Here is a 16,558-nt window from a genome sequence, read left to right as displayed (position 1 = left end):
TTAAGCAAAATAAATTGCCACATTTCAAGTAAATCTCCCTCTAAACAAGTTGAAAATGAAAATGACATTCAGCTAAAGTCCTTGATGTTTGTCTACCCACTAATATAACAATGTTTTTTGTTTTTTTTAAATTTTTTTATCGATATTTGCCTAAATGCAGGACTATGGGCATATGAACAATGGGAGAGAACCAGGAGGAGAGGGAAACTGGAGTTGCAGAGCTGATAGTGGAAGGGAAGGGAAAGAAAAGGAGAGCAGCTATGTGATTTGGAGGCACCAGTTCTTACATTGAATTATATTGATTAGTTTTCCAGTTAGCAGGGAGACCTCCTTCTGACCCTATTTTCAGGGTCACTAGATCATAATGCAATCTCACGAAGAGATGGGTATCCCTCCCCATATTGCTTTCTGAGGAAAGTATGGGCCTGAAAATCGCCCATTTAATGTTTTCTCTTTTTCCCTCCTTTGACTGGCCTCTACCTAACAAATGCATACATAAATTGCATATACAGTGCAATAACACATGTTGCAATGGACACAAGATAAGATATAAAAATGGTTCCAACCTTTTGCAAAAAGGCTATTTTAGAAATTGAATCTCGTGAATGGCATTCCATCTGAATCAGGAAAATAAAATGGTAATATCTGACAAACAGGTGGGTCTGCTATAAAATGTGGACCCCTTACTAGAGAAACTTTAATTTTATATTAAAGAGTGGTTGAAGCACACAGTGAACACTAAATATTAAAGACATAAAAGTCACTATTTTGTCTTATACCAAACATAAATGTTTAAGGAGCAAACCAATTGATTACATGTTTTTGTAAATACTTATGAATCAAAAAATACTTGGAGGATAGTTTAAGATGATAGCATAATTTCAGGTCTTTCTAAGTTGTATAAAATTTTATTTATATGAAGGAGCCTGGAAAGTCTGTGGTTTAAAAGGCATTTACTGCAATTCACAAGAAGCAGCTTAAGAGACATTTTGACATAGCATATTCCATGGTTGATTTTTCACAGTTACTAAGAAAGAGAACAAGACATCACGTGGACAAAGCAAATGGTATTTATCACATTTCAAATAATTGTGCTGACATTAAACTATCATAAGAACAATTAGCAGTATGGTGTCATTTGACATGTAATTATAGCTATAGAGTTGGGACTGTTGATGCTTGGGTATCTTATCTTTTACACCTCTAAGTCTTCATATCTTATTTGACTAAAGTGAGCTGTTCCATCTTTGAATATTGATTTGTCTATAATGTGGTGAACTCAACTTTCTGGCTCTGTGGTAAATTACTGGGTCACTGTAACCCCTATTTCCTCTTCCTTAGTCTTTATATGCACGCTTGCTATTGTGTTATTAGTCTAACTTTCTTTCCACTAAGAGAGAGACACTCAGCTAGTAACACAACCCCAGAATCAGCTCATCACTCCATGAATCAAAACCTTCAATTGACTCACTGGGCTTGCCAGGTCATATCACCTCAGGAATGCCATGGAACAAACATTTTATTAATTCATGTCACCCTATAATATATAAGTAAACAAGATGGAGATGCTGTTGAATGAGAAGATAAATAGTAGAAATGCTAGAACCACAAAAGTTCAGTATTAACAAATAGCACTCACCAACCATTTAACAAGACTCAATCAATTGTACCCCACTTTGAAAAAGGTCCCTCAGAAGATACTCCTTCTCCATGTCACTCTGTGTAACTGCTCCCATTGTTTCAACCTGCCACATGCATCAAGGAAGAGAGAGCTAGAGTGATTTTTATTTTTAAAGTCCCCTTCATGTTACTTTCCCTAACTTTTTTTTTTCCAGATTGTCTGCACATTTCCACCAACAACTTTTTTTTTTTTTCCCATCACACAGATGCTATGAGCTTATATTCCAGGGAGCTACAGGAAAGCAGCTCACCAGCTGTGATTTTGATATCATTGGTGTCTTGAACCTGTCATGCTCAGCAGAGCAAGTATGAAGCCCTGGTCTAGGGAATTGGCTTTGCTGATGATGATGGTTAAGTGACCATTGAAAAATACTGAAACTAGCCACTGTGCAAGTTAATTTTTTTGTGGAGAACAAAGGCAGATCTTGTTTCAGTTCTTTTTTGGACAATAAATATAAGAAGAGAGAAGAATTGATGCCTTTGAATTATGGAGTTAGCAAAAAATATTGAACATACCGTGGAATGCCAGAAGAACGAATGAATCTGTCTTGGAAGAAGTACAGCCAGAATGCTCCTTGGAAGTGAAGATGGCGAGACTACATCTCACATACTTTGGACATGTTATCAGGAGGAACCAGTCCCTGGTGAAGGACATCATGCTTGGTAAAGTAGGGAGTCAGCAAAAAAGATGAAGACCCTCAACAAGACGAAGTGACACAGTGGCTTCCACAATGGGCTCAAACATAGCGATGATTGTGAGGATGGTGCAGGACTGGGCAGCGTCATAGGGTCTCAATGAGTAGAACAGCATCTAACAACAACCAGTTTTTGTTTTTTTTTTTTTGGGTCATTTCTCAGTGAAGGCCTGGCATGTCTTGTTTTGGTTTATATTACTTTGCTTACAAGTGAACTAGTAAAGAGTCTGAAGTCCCTAGAGTGAATATGCAGATATAATTTAGATTTTAGTTTGATAGTGCTATCTTGAGTGATGTATAGAGGGTTTTGTTTTGGCAAAAAATTATATGTCTACCACCCATCTGTAATACTCTATTAATTATAACATGAGCCATGCTATCTTGCATGCTTTAATTTCTGTTTTTGTAATACATTTTATGTATAATTATAGTCAAGAAATAATAGAGATAAGCTGAGCTGACTTTTAAGCAGTTTATACTTTACTCAGACTATTTACCAGTGATTTTGAGCCTCCTTATTATAGATGTAGAGCCCTGGTGGCACAGTGGTCAAGAGCTTGGCTGCTAACCAAAAATTTAGCAGTTAGAATCCACCAGCCACTTTTTGCAAACTATATGGAGCAGTTTTGCTCTGTCCTATCAGGCCACTGTGAGTCAGAATCCACCTCACAGCAACAGGTTTTTGTTTGTTTGTTTTATTATGAATGTATAAAATAAGGTAAAATTGGACCTTGTTCAAGAGTTTTACTTCATTTTCTTAACGAAGAAAACCAGAAAAGAAAAAACATCACCAACGTTGAGGAATATTCCAATGAAATTACCTTAGAATCATAATCAGCTACTCTAGGAATTCAAATGTAACCTTGGATAAATTAACATGCAAGTGTCTCAATATTTTCAGTGCCCTATCGAACTTTTTTAATTCCCTTCATGGTTTGGCTGGAGTGGTTGCCTTCGGTATGGCAGACATATTTTTTTTTTTTTTAATTATATATCACAACTTGAAATGGAAAAATCGTCTTGTGAATTTGTTACACGAACACTAAAAATTCTAAACATAAAAATCTATTAGCTTGAATATTAAATGAAAAATCATATCTAATCTCAGCTATATATAATTTATACCAAACAGGATACTATAAAAAATGGAATTCTAGAAAAAAGAATGAATTTGGATAGACTGACAAAGTTATCATGTGATTGATTTTACCCAATCAGTAGTTATTTCCTAAGTACCTATTAAAAAGTACCTATTATTGTGTATTAATTAGATGCCATATAAAATGAAGGACATTAGAGATGAATAATTCACCATCATTTTCCTCAAGGAGCCCATAGTTTGACTTAAATAAATGTCCCAGAATACAATATGTTTAAGAGCAATCAAAATTTGTAAATCAAGATTTCCTGTAAAATAATGGCAGATTCATTTATATTTTACCAAACCTTGTATGATCAAGCATCTCTCTAGTCCTGCTGCAAAAGACAAACAAAGTGGAAAGGAATTTAACATAGGAAATTGGGTGCTAGAAAAGTGGGATTTAAGCAGGGCCTTCCAGAAAGGCTCCAGAACAACACTACCACCAACCACATTGGCCTTTTTTCGGAGCCACTCCCTGCCCTCGTAAGAAAGGCAGGGAACAGAAGGCTGCCAGGGGCACTGTTGTGTTTAAGAGCACAAAGCCAGAGCTGTTCGTGGGGGCTCGGGAAGCTGCCGTACAACTGCTTCTTGATTCCCAAAGAGCTAATGACTAGATGCTGGAATGTTCATGCAAAAAAACTCAATGTCTCCAAAATTGAGCCTCTTAACTGCCTAGGGAAGCAGCAGGAAGATAGTTCTCAATCCTCCCTTCAAAATCTAACCCAAGTGAAAGTTTCAAATCAGTGGGACCTAATTTTCGTCAGGAGCTCTAGCTTCGAAGGACTCTGGTCAATAAACTTTTCAGCCTTCCAGGCTAGGTAGTGCAGTGATTAAAGAGTTCAGCTACAAACCCAAGGGCCTGAGGTTCAACTCACCAGCTGCTCCATGGCAGAAAAGACCTGGACATCTTTTCCTGAAAAGATCACAACCTAGGAAACCCTATGAGGTAGTTATATCTTGTCCCTTAAGGTCACTAGGAGTTAGAATTGACTTGTTGGCACACAACAAAAACAGCAACACAGCAGAGAAGACGGGATGGTTGCCGTAGGTCAGCACACCATATCTATCACAAACTGCATTATCACTAAAACTTCCAGAATCTTCTTTGAAACCATTTCATTAGTTAAAATGAAAAATGCTAAATGTATGTATATCCATGAGGCATAAACCTGTATTTCTATTTTTCTTGAGCTTTGTGTTCCTGTCACAATGAATCATTATCCTCTACTGTTTTCTTCTAGGTTGTTCATGCCCTTACCTGTGCCTTCAATGTCAAACATCCCCCATGCTTACCTTCCTCCAGGCCCCTATGGACACCTCACCAGGCAACTGAACTTAGCTAGGTCACAACACTTTATACTCGGTAAATAAGTTGTTTTTTTACTTGTATGTTTCCTCAGCACAGCTGAAAGTTCATTGAGAGCACGATATGAGCCTTATGTTTGGAATAATTAACCCATGGCCTGGCACATATTTTGCACAAACAAATGGATGGTGGATATAGATTTTGTTTAAATGTTGCTATTTTTTTTTTATTTATAATTAGACCTATTTAATTTTTTTAATTATCATTAGACCTATTTATGTATGTATTAATTCTACAAACATTATGTGCAAGGCTTAGCAGATCGTATGTGGTCCTGGAGATATCCTAACTATAAACTTAAAACTATCTGTAACTCTGACATTTAAGTGGTATAAAACAGTGCTTGTTTTCCTGAATTCTTTTTTACATATGAAGGATGCAATACAGCAATTTCTTGTTTAAAAGAATCTCTTCATTTTTGTACAATATTTCAATGTTTTGAGAGAAAAGAACCAGTAAGAGATAATACAATGAGAAGGTTTAAAACAAAAAGTATAACATGTATTGTAGTCCTAGTTCTGTTTTTATAAAGGAGCCCTGGTGGTGCAGTGGTTAACCACTGGGCTGCAAACCTAAAGGTCAGTGGTTCCAATCCACCAGCAGCCCCAAGGGAGAAAGATGTGGCAGTCTGCTTCTGTAAAAGATTTACAGCCTTGGAAACCCTATGGGGCAGTTCTACTCTGTCCTGTAGGATCGCTATGAGTCAGAATTGACTTGAAGGGAGTGAATTTGGTTGGTTTTTGTTCTCTTATTGATTTGCTGTATGACCATGAACAAATTACTTACCATGTCTATATCCCTTTTTCTCTCTTTTTAAAGTAAGACTGATTTTAGTTTCCATTGCTTACCTCAATAAAAAGTGAAACTTTTTGAAATCTTAACAGAAAGAATAAAGAGAATAATAAATAGAAACATTCTCTGAACTCTTTGGAGAAAATGATCTATACAAAGGCAATACAGTCGTCCCTCGGTATCTGAAGGGGATTGGTTCCAGGGCCTCTGTGGATACCAAAATCCGTGATGCTCAAGTCCCTTATATAAAATGGTGTAGTATTTGCATATAACCTACACACATCCTACCCTATACTTTAAATCATCTCGAGATGACTTATTATACTTAATACAATGTAAATGCTATGTAAGTAGTTGCTATACTATTTAGGGAATAAACCCAAAACAAACACGTTGCTGTTGAATCTATTTCTATCCTTAGTGACCCTATAAGAGTAGAACTGCCCCATAAGGTTTCCGAGGAGCAGCTGGTGGATTCAAACTGCCAACCTTTTGGTTAGCAGCCATGCTCTTAACCACTGTGCCACCAGGGCTCCATTTAAGGAATAACAACAAGAAAAACAAAGTCTTTTTATCTACAGTTGGTGATATCCATGGATGTAGAATCCAGGGATATGGAGGGCTGACTTATATGGAGATGCAGTGTAATACAGTGTTTGAGAAAGCCTCTCTAGTGTCCCTATAAGCCAGAATCGACTCCATGGCAATGGGTTTTCTTTAGGCAAGCAGGCCTGGGCTGAGAATTTGTTTCTGCTACCTATGAGACAGAGGACTTGAGACAATGTACTTGACCTCTCAGTGCCTCGATTGCCTTATATTTAAAACTATTAGAATATTTTAAATTAACATCTTTATGAATTATTTTAAGGGCTAGTTATTATGTGCTTTATTTTAGTTGACTGTAAAAGCTGCACAAATGTATGTTAAAAGATGCACAAAACACACTCATAGAGTCAAACACTCAATTTCAAGATGACATATTAACCCACCTTGGTGTGTAGCACTTGGATTCATAGAGCTACGCTATATTTTGTCAAAGTATTGATTTTATGAAAATTTAATTGAAAGCATATATTATTTCTTTTCTATTATTGTTATTATCACATCTCCTAAGAGAACAGTATTGTTCTTTTGCCCAGAAACACAGCCCAACTTAGCTTTTCCAGTATTTACATTAAGTTTGGTATCATTTTCTTCAGTACTGTGAGATTTCCTTACTATTCACACTCTCCTAGCAACTTGTACTCTTGCAATAAGGTACTCATTTTCACCTAGAAAAACACTTGGCATGTAAAAAAAGAAAAAAAAAATTTTTTTTTTTAAGCATTATCTAAAATACAAATTCAAAGTAAGACATAGAGGTTTAATATAAAACCTGTGAATTAAACGTTATCATGTGCTACTGAACGGTTTGTAAATAGCCAACTTTTTTTTTTTTTAGTGGAACCTTACATAGAGACTAGAGGTAGGTGACACAAGGTTGTTACAGAGTTGACATCTATTTTGGACAATGAAAAGCATTTACCCTAAGATATTTCTCTTCCTTCATCATGTTGTTACTGCGGGCTGTCGAGGCAATTCCAACTCAAAGCAACCCTATAAGACAGAGTAGAACTGCACCATAGAGTTTCCAGCCTGAGCTCTTAACCACTTCACCGCCGTTAGGGATATGTAATTGGTTATGAATACAATTTTATAGATAATGATTGTTTTGCTAGTTTTTTTTTTTTTTAATCTTTTACATATGTAGAATGTGCATGGTTGCTAAATTAAAGAACTGAAATTGGCAGGCAAGACAAAGTTAATAGCTTAACTATAGGAGACTTTAGGGTTAAAAACTACTTCCTGTTCTGCACTTTTATATGTTTAAAAACCTTATTTGTAGGGAAAGTAAGTTCTGTTTAGAAATAAGGAGCAACTACAGACTTGCTTCAGAAAAAAATCTTAAAGGTTGTATTCTAAATAGTTAAAAACAGAAAAGAATAATCAGAACAGTTTGCTTAGTCCACATTGAAATAAGCGCAAAAAAAGGAGCAAATGCTTAGGAACTTTCATAGCAACTTGACAGAATAATTTTTTTTTTTTTTTAACTTTTATTGAGCTTCAAGTGAACATTTACAAATCAAGTCAGACTGTCACATATAAGTTTATATATACCTTACTCCATACTCCCACTTGCTCTCCCCCAATGAGTCAGCCCTTCCAGTCTCTCCTTTCGTGACAATTTTGCCAGCTTCCAACTCTCTCTATCCTCCCATCCCCCCTCCAGACAGGAGAAGCCAACACAGTCTCAAGTGTCCACCTGGTACAAATAGCTCACTCTTCATCAACATCTCTCTCCTACCCACTGTCCAGTCCCTTCCATGTCTGATGAGTTGTCTTTGGGAATGGCTCCTGTCCAGGGCCAACAGAAGGTTTGGGGACCGTGGCCGCCGGGATTCCTCTAGTCTCAGTCAGACCATTAAGTATGGTCTTTTTGTGAGAGTTTGGGGTCTGCATCCCACTCTTCTTCTGCTCCCTCAGGGGTTCTCTGTTGTGCTCCCTGTCAGGGCATTCATCGGTTGTGGCCGGGCACCAACTAGTTCTTCTGGTCTCAGGATGATGTAAGTCACTGGTTCATGTGGCCCTTTCTGACAGAGTAATTTTGAATCTAATAATCTAAAATGTGGCTTGTATTTTGTATGTTTTGAGTTTTCCTTTTTTTTTTCAATATTTCTAATAATTAACTTTCATTGCTTTTTACAAAAGTGTGGTCTGTGAAGGACTTGAAAATAATAAATGAGTGAGTGAATGGATGAATGAATGAATGAATGAATGAATGCCTGATCCCTCCCCTCAGGCAGTTTGAAAAGTGTTGCTCTAATTTCTCCTCTGCAGTGGCCCCATTAGACCTGTAGGAGATAACTTACTATTCTCACTCACATGTAGAAAACATATATTTCAGAAGTCATAGAGTTTAAATGGTAGTAGTAATGTCAGAACCTGTTTAAGTACAGAGGGGATAATGGTCAGGAGAAAAAGCTGATTCCTATGAGGTGGAGGTTAGACATACCTCCATACTCCAACTGTTTTACCTATTCTGATACCAGCCATCCCTCCCACGACACTCTCTGCTTCTCTTCTGGGTTCAATAGTTCACTGCAATGGCCACACAGAACTCACAGTCCATACTTACAGTAAAATTGTTTATTAAGGAAGTAACAGGGTACAACTCAGGATCAGGATCAGGAATCATGTAGACAAAGTCCAGAAGTTTCCTCCGAAGTGGAGAGCACATCCCACCCTTCTTCAGTGCAGGACAGGTCTCTCAGCTTCTCTTGGCGATGCAAGCAAGCAAGCCCTTTTCTCTGCTGTACATGCCCCCTTTCAGCCATGCAGGCCTCCTCCCTGCCCCCTTAGCACAGGCCTCCTCTTGGCCCCCTCAGGACAGGCCTCTCCGCCTTCGGCCTCCCTGCCATTGGCCTCTCCACTGCTAACCGGCCCAGCTCATACCCAGTATAGCAGTTTCATTCAGCACTCTTAGCTGCATTCTTGGCAGCAGTTTCCTGCCATCACTACCAACTCTACCTCAACATCCCATCCAGGCCTCTTGCTGTCCTCAATGTTACAGCTCTGGACAGCTCTGTTAGGAGGTTCCTTACCTCATCTCCCTCTGCTGCTTCTCTCTTCTTGCCCTTCTTGTCTTTTCTACTTTTTGCTTCTTACTTCTTTCTCTTTCTGTCTGCCACCCTCTGTGACGTTGGCTGCATATATAAGCAAACTCCTGGTCAGTTTCAAGGCATGGCTCTCTCACCAGGACTATGAACTGACCAATCCCCTTTCGGTAGGCCACAGTCACTTCATTTGCATCAATATGTTGACCAACACCTGTAAACTTCATGAAATATACCAATCACAGGGCAGGCTTGCAATCTAGGGCCAGACAAAAACTATCAAACCATCAATTTGTTTACAGCTTACCCAGGAAATATTAATGAACCTGGTCAAAAGTAACAAATCATCTGGGGTATAAAACTAGGTCAAAAGCAACTCTTAAGGGCTTAGGGGAAAATCTCTCAAGCTGTTTTTTTTCAAAGAACCAAGGCAAAAGGCCACCTGAAGGAATTCATTTCTCCACACAACCAACTTAGAATTGGAACAACTTCCGGGTTATTATTTTTTTTTTAATTTCATATCTTGTGCTCTTTCCCTTTATCATACACTACAAGAGTAAGAAGAAAAAAAAAAAAATACCCTATGCTAAATATTTATTTGATTAAGTAGACTAATCTTGCTTAGTTAATAGTAATGTGGGGGAAAACATCAAGAAATTACAAGATAAAAAGTTCTTCTGTCACTCTTTTTATCTCTATCAAATCTATCTACCTGAGGACAGATTGGCTAAGTCTAGAAGAGAAGAAAGCAATCGAAGTTGAAACGCTTTATGGGAGTGTCTTGGTTATCTAGTGCTGCTATAACAGAAATACCACAAGGGGACAGCTTTAACAAAGACAAATTTATTCTCTTACAGTCTAGTAGGCTACAAGCCCAAATTCAGGTCATCAGCTGCAGGGGAGGACTTTCTCTCTCTGTCGGCTCTGGAGGAATGTCATTGTCATCAACCTTCCCCTGGTTTAGGAGCTTCTCTGTGCAGAAATCTCAGATTCAAAGGACGCAATCTGCTCCCAGCACTACTTTCTAGGTGGTACGAGGTCCCCGGGTGTCTCTGCTCGCTTTTCTCTTTTATACTTCAAAAGAGATCAGCTTAAGGCACAATCTAATCTTGTAGATACTACCAATATAACTGTCAACAATCCATATCATTAACATCATAGTGATAGGATTTACAACACATAGGAAAATAACATCAGATAACAAAATGGTGGACAATCACACAGTACTGGGAATCATGGCCCAGCCAAATTGGTACACATATTTTTGAGGTACACAGTTCAATCCATGACAGGGAGTATAAGGAGGAACATGAAGAGGAATAATATATATGGAATAAGTAGGGGGAGGGAACAGGTTTTTGAACATAAAGAAGAAATATAAAATTTACGTGGTTAAGTTGTGAGCCTTTGTTTTAATGATCACTAATTGAAAGCTATAATCCTGTGTGTCATTTTATCCTACTGTGGTAGCTTGCATGGTGCTGTGATGCTGAAAGCTATGCCACCAGTATTTCAAATACCAGCAGGGTCACCCATGGTGGACAGCTGTCAGCAGAGTTTGCAGATTAAGACAGACTAGGAAGAATGTTCTGGGGATCACAACAGAACATTGTCCAATTTGCTTGCATTGGACATGTCATCAGGAAGGATAAATCAGGAGGGGTCAATTGCCAGAGGAGAACATGTTTCATGAAGCAGAGGGCCAACTAGGGTGAAGAAGACCCTCAGTGAGATGGATTGGCACCATAGATGAAATGATAGACTAAGATATGCCAGAGATTGTGAGGCTGGTGTGAGACCAGAAAAATGTTTTGTTTTGTCATAAATAAGACACCATGAGCTGGAGTAGACTAGATGGTAGCTATTTACCGTATTTTTACACAAATAGCTCTCTTTCTATGTTGTTTTGCTAACTGCTCCCTTTCCAAAGGAGGTATTTCCCTAAGCACTGCTATGCCAGTGGAAACCCCGGTGGTATAGTGGTTAAGCGGTACGGCTGCTAACCAAACGGTCAGCAGTTCAAACCCACCAGGCTCTCCTTGGAAACTCTATGGGGCAGTTCTGCTCTGTCCTATAGGGTGACTATGAGTCGGAATCGACGGCACTGGGTTTTGGTTTTTGCCATGCCAATTTTTTTTAAATGTTCCTTTTCTTAGCTATCTAGTGCTTTCATAACAGAAATACCACAAGTGGATGGCTTTAATGAAGAGAAAGTTATTATCTCACAGTTTAGCAGGCTAGAAGTCTGAATTTAGGGTGCCAGCTCCGGGGGAAGTCTTTCTTTCTCTGTTGGTTCTGGAGGGAGGTCCTTGCCATCACTCTTCTGCTGGTCTAGGATCTTCTCAAATCAGGAACCCTAGGTCCGAAGGATGCCCTGTGCTCCCGGTGCTTCTTTCTGGATGGTATAAGTCCCCCTGTCTCTCTGCTTGCTTCTCTCTTTTATATCACAAAAAAAGATTGACATAAAACACAAACTAAACAGGAAATCATGGCCTAGCCAAGTTGACACAAATTTTGGGGGATACAATTCAATCCATGGCATTACTGTAAAAGAATTTGCATAGTGCAGAGGTAGAAGCAGTTGGCAAACCAGCATAGAAGGTGCATATTATCTGTGTAAAAAAAATTTTTTTATTACTCTAACTAATTGAAAACTAGTTTGGTAGTCAAGTCGTGAAGTTAAATAATAGCTTGCTTTGCATTAGGTTGCCCCAGTCTGGGAGCAGGATTTCAGTCCTGCCATAACAGTGTAAAAGATTGCCTGGTTTATAACCTCTATTGTAGGTATGGCCTTGTGCTCTTTATTTGAGGAGATTTGTAAAGTTAGGGACATTGTAGACTAAAGTACTCCTTCCTTACTAGGTGATGTATATCCTTTGGTCTTCCATATGACTTAGAAAAGTCTTTACTGAAGTATTTATTGGTGCATATACTATGTGAGAAACTTCGTCCACAGGCAGAAATTTTCACTGTCTAACAAAACCTGATATATAAAAGTAGGAGTCGTTAACTTGGACATCATTGGTAAGTCTTACAAAAGACTTTCAGTGCTGGTGGTGACTAGGGTTGTTATCTGAGGAAATAAATAAAATTAGAAATAACCAGAAGAAAAAAGTAAAAAGGAAAACAAAAATGTTCCATGCTTAAAAAGGGTTTAGTGCTTTAGCCACGCTGTTGCCTCTTTCAAGTTGTCCTTATTAAGGCAATTTCATGGATAACCCAATATTTGAGGTTATCATTCTGATGGCACTTTAATTCTGAATAATTTTGGGAGAGGTCTGTGTGAGATTTGTTACAGACAGTGATGACGGACAATTATGTTAGTTATACACCCTGCACATGACAACTTGTAAAATAAACTTGAATTAAGTTTTGCTTTCCAACATGTGCATTTTCCTGGCTGGAAGAAAAAACTTTTGCCCAATCGATTACTTCTTTGTGACTAATAAACCACTACAGCTATCTAATAGCAGCAATCTTAAACTTCTGAACATAAGATTTCTAGATCTTTTAATCATTTACTAGCTGATGTCTGACAAATTAGCCTGATTTTAGTGACATTAGTGCTACAGCATTTATCAACACCAACTCAAATTATTGTTGTCGTTAGCTGCCTTTGGGTCAGTTCCAACTACTGGCGACCCTATGTGTGCAGAGTAGAACTATTCCATAGAGCTTCCAAGGCTGTGACCTTTCAGAAGCAGATCACCTGACTTGTCTTCAGAGGTGCTATGGGTGGGTTTGAACCACCAACCTTTACACTAGTAGTTCAGCGTATACCCATTTGTGCCACCCAACAACTTCCAACTCAAATTAAAAAAAGCAAAACAAAACTTGTTGCTGTCCAACGGGTTTCGACGCATAGCGACCCTATAGGATAGATAGAATTGCCCCACAGGGTTTCCAAAGTTGTAATCTTTATGGAAGCACACTATCACTGTTTTCTCCAGTGGAGTGGCAGTGGTTTCCAACCACTGAGCTTTTTGCTAACAGCCCAGTGCTTAACAACTGCACCACCAGGGCTCCCCCAATTTCAATAGCCATTGCATTTTTCAAGTCATCATTTAAAACATACTACAATTTTACCTAAAGAGACAACTAAAGCTTTCAGTTTACCGTACCCCCCAAAAAATCTAAGCAGAGTAATATATTTATTATCATTTTAAATACATATTCTTTATCAAGAAAGTATAACTATTCATTAAGAAATTCTCACATTAACTATTAGGTATATAATGGCATCTTTATTTTCACTATAGATTCTTAAAACTCAAAAAGGTAAAATAATTATACTTCTTTATTATTACTTAAAGACTGTACTTAAGGATTGTGTTAATGTTCCTTTCACCCCAGTGACCCAAGCCTTTTAGTAAATTCTGTCCCGATATTAGTTTTCATAAGTCAGGAAACATTTTCCATATGTCATGGAGCATTATACAAAAGAAGTTCACAGCTGTAGCTCTCCTACTTTATCACCGTCATTCTGAGGAAACGAAGGCGCTTTTTAGTAATAGCACCCATCTGAGAGATCATACCAAAGCATTTTTGGCACGCTATTGTTCTCTCCTTGGGTCACCAGACTTCTTGGACTGGAATTATTTCACAGTTTTTATTAAAATTATTATGAAAGAACAGCTGAAAAAATAAACTAAGATGTCTGGGTGAATCTTATTTAGTGTCATCAAAGAAAAATGATCTGTCCTAAAGCAATCTAATGTAACGTAACAGCCAAAATGGACATCTAGAAATAAGCAGAGGCACGAGAAATTGCTGAGCCCACAGGAATGCATTACCGTCAATAAACTTAAATAACAACAGAGAAAGAAAAGAGAACGGAGATATGTCAAAATTAGAGAATTATTGGAAAAGAAAAGCCTTTATAAAAGAAGCCAGAGAGAAGCCTAGCAATGAAAGCAAAAGTAAGATAAAATAAATTAAATTAAATTATATAAGACTAAAGTACGTGTAATTGAAATGAATTGTATAATTATCAGTTTTATTTTATTCACATGAATTATAACGTAGTTTTTTATGTTTAAAGACTTTGAATAAGTAATAGAAAAAAATTACTATTTGTATCTTTTTTTTTTTTCTTGCCTAGATTTTATTTGTGGTTGTTGTCGTGGTTACTGTCACCTGCCTTCCACCTGGCCCTTGATGCATGGTGACCTCAAGCACAACAGAACTTGCCTCCAATCTGTTTTGGATCAGGCCATTGTGATCCCTAGGGTTTTCATTGGCTGGTCTTCAGATGTAGATCACCAGGCCTTTCTTCCTAGTTCATCTTAACCTGGAAGCTTCCTGAAACCTGTTTAGCATCAACACACAAGCCTCCACAGACAGATATCTGGTGGCCATACATGAGGTACATTAGTCTGGAATTTAGCCCAGGTTTCCTGCTTGGAAAGTGATAATTCCACCACTGAATCACCACTGTCCTCGTACCTAGGTTCTTCCAAGCACTTAACTTTACAATATACCGTTGGTAAGGGAAACGGATATATATGAACATTATCTTTGTCTCATTCAAGCACTCAATAAATGTGAAGCATTTGTTCCAAAAAAATTACTTGAAAAGAATAATACCCCTGGTGTTGTTTTTAAAATAATTTGAGATCAAATTGAACACTGGAACTCAAATAGATTAATTAATCAGATTATACATAATTTAATTTAAAATCCTTTTTCTCCCCAGTCAGGAAATAAAACTATATGATGACTAGCAGAGTGCACAGTTTAGAAAGAAATGAATTCTGTTCAATAATGGCTTTAACTTGAAAATAAATGCCTTCAAAATATTTAAATTAAAATTATAGGGAAAGTAATTTAACAATGTGTGAATTCCTTTATTTATATCCAGCGTAATAGGATGGCTTTTTAAAGGAGGCCTCTTAAACATAACTCTTTACATTATAATGTATTAGCTAAAGAGTATATCCTTTTCTGTTCTTCCCTGTTCCTGCTGCAGCTTAATCATAAACAAAATTTAGATCATGGAAATTGTTCTTGCCCATGAGATTGTAAGCTAAGTAAAATAGAGGGTAAGAAATTTGTCCCTCGAGTCCTCTAGATTAGAAGTGCAAATTTGATTAGTAAAACATATACCTGACAATAAGTGTGCTAGGCTACTCTGAATCAAACTAAGTATTACCCTCAGGGATTGGCTGCTATCTGGGCATTGGCTGAAGCTCAAAGAATATAAATTATAAATGGAAAGACTTGAATAACACAACTTAAAAAAAAAAAAAACAAAACTTAATTGCTTGAAGATTTTTTAAAGGTCTCACTACAGCTGTTTTCATGACAATATGACTTTGCACATTCACCAAAAAAGAAATACAACCTTATCTTTGTTAATGAATGCCGAGAATCGGGGGAAAAAAGAGTAACAGACAAGAATTGGGAAGTTAATTTAATTGTACTCAAAATCTTTTCTGTTTTAAAAAAGATAGAAACAAACCAGCAAGAATTCCATCATACAATTCATAAACTTTCACCTCTCACACTTAAAAAATGTAAAAAAAAAAAAAATTCATAGACTCCAAATAGATAGTTTGAAATTTTTGTTGAATAGAAAAACATATTTCATATGTCTAATTTCAAAGGTTCAGAACATTTTATAAAATAAACAAATGTTCAGAACAAGGTAAATTCTGTCTCGAATATTCATGAGCTGGCAATGCAAAATCAGTCTTTTCCCCACCAAGTTCAATGCCTTAATTGGTTGCTTGTATTTCATCAGCACTAAAGCTTTACTGTTTCATTTGGTCAATTAGCAAGATAACTGGACAGTCTTAAAGATACAAAGCGACAGGTTAGGGTCATTTCAAAGTAATTTAAAAATGCATTGAGAATGAACCTCTATGAACACCAATCTCTTTTGCACTAACTTTTCAAAACTCACGGAGCAGTGTTTTTCTAAGGAAGCTACCTAAGTTCCCTGAAAGGTAAAGAAAGCCTACAGTCCAAATCACTTTTCCACAGGGGAGTAAATTCTTTTCAGACCACCTGTTTTATTTTTAAAATTAGTGCAAATTTTGCTTTCTACCCCTGTACGGGAGCCCCCTGTGAGTACGTCTGGCTACAAATTTTCACCTTTGTATCATACAAATTCCCAATTTGAAAACCATAGTTGTACAGCAATAAGTGAAATGCCAGCAAATTAAATTTTGTAAGGCTTTACATGTATTTCTAAAGTATCAATTTAATAATTTTCAATTTTTACAGCAGA

Source organism: Loxodonta africana, chromosome 5 (assembly GCF_030014295.1).
Source record: "Loxodonta africana isolate mLoxAfr1 chromosome 5, mLoxAfr1.hap2, whole genome shotgun sequence".
Taxonomy (NCBI): Eukaryota; Metazoa; Chordata; class Mammalia; order Proboscidea; family Elephantidae; genus Loxodonta; species Loxodonta africana.
The sequence above is the reverse complement of the archived record's forward strand: the minus strand, read 5'-3'. Positions refer to the sequence as shown.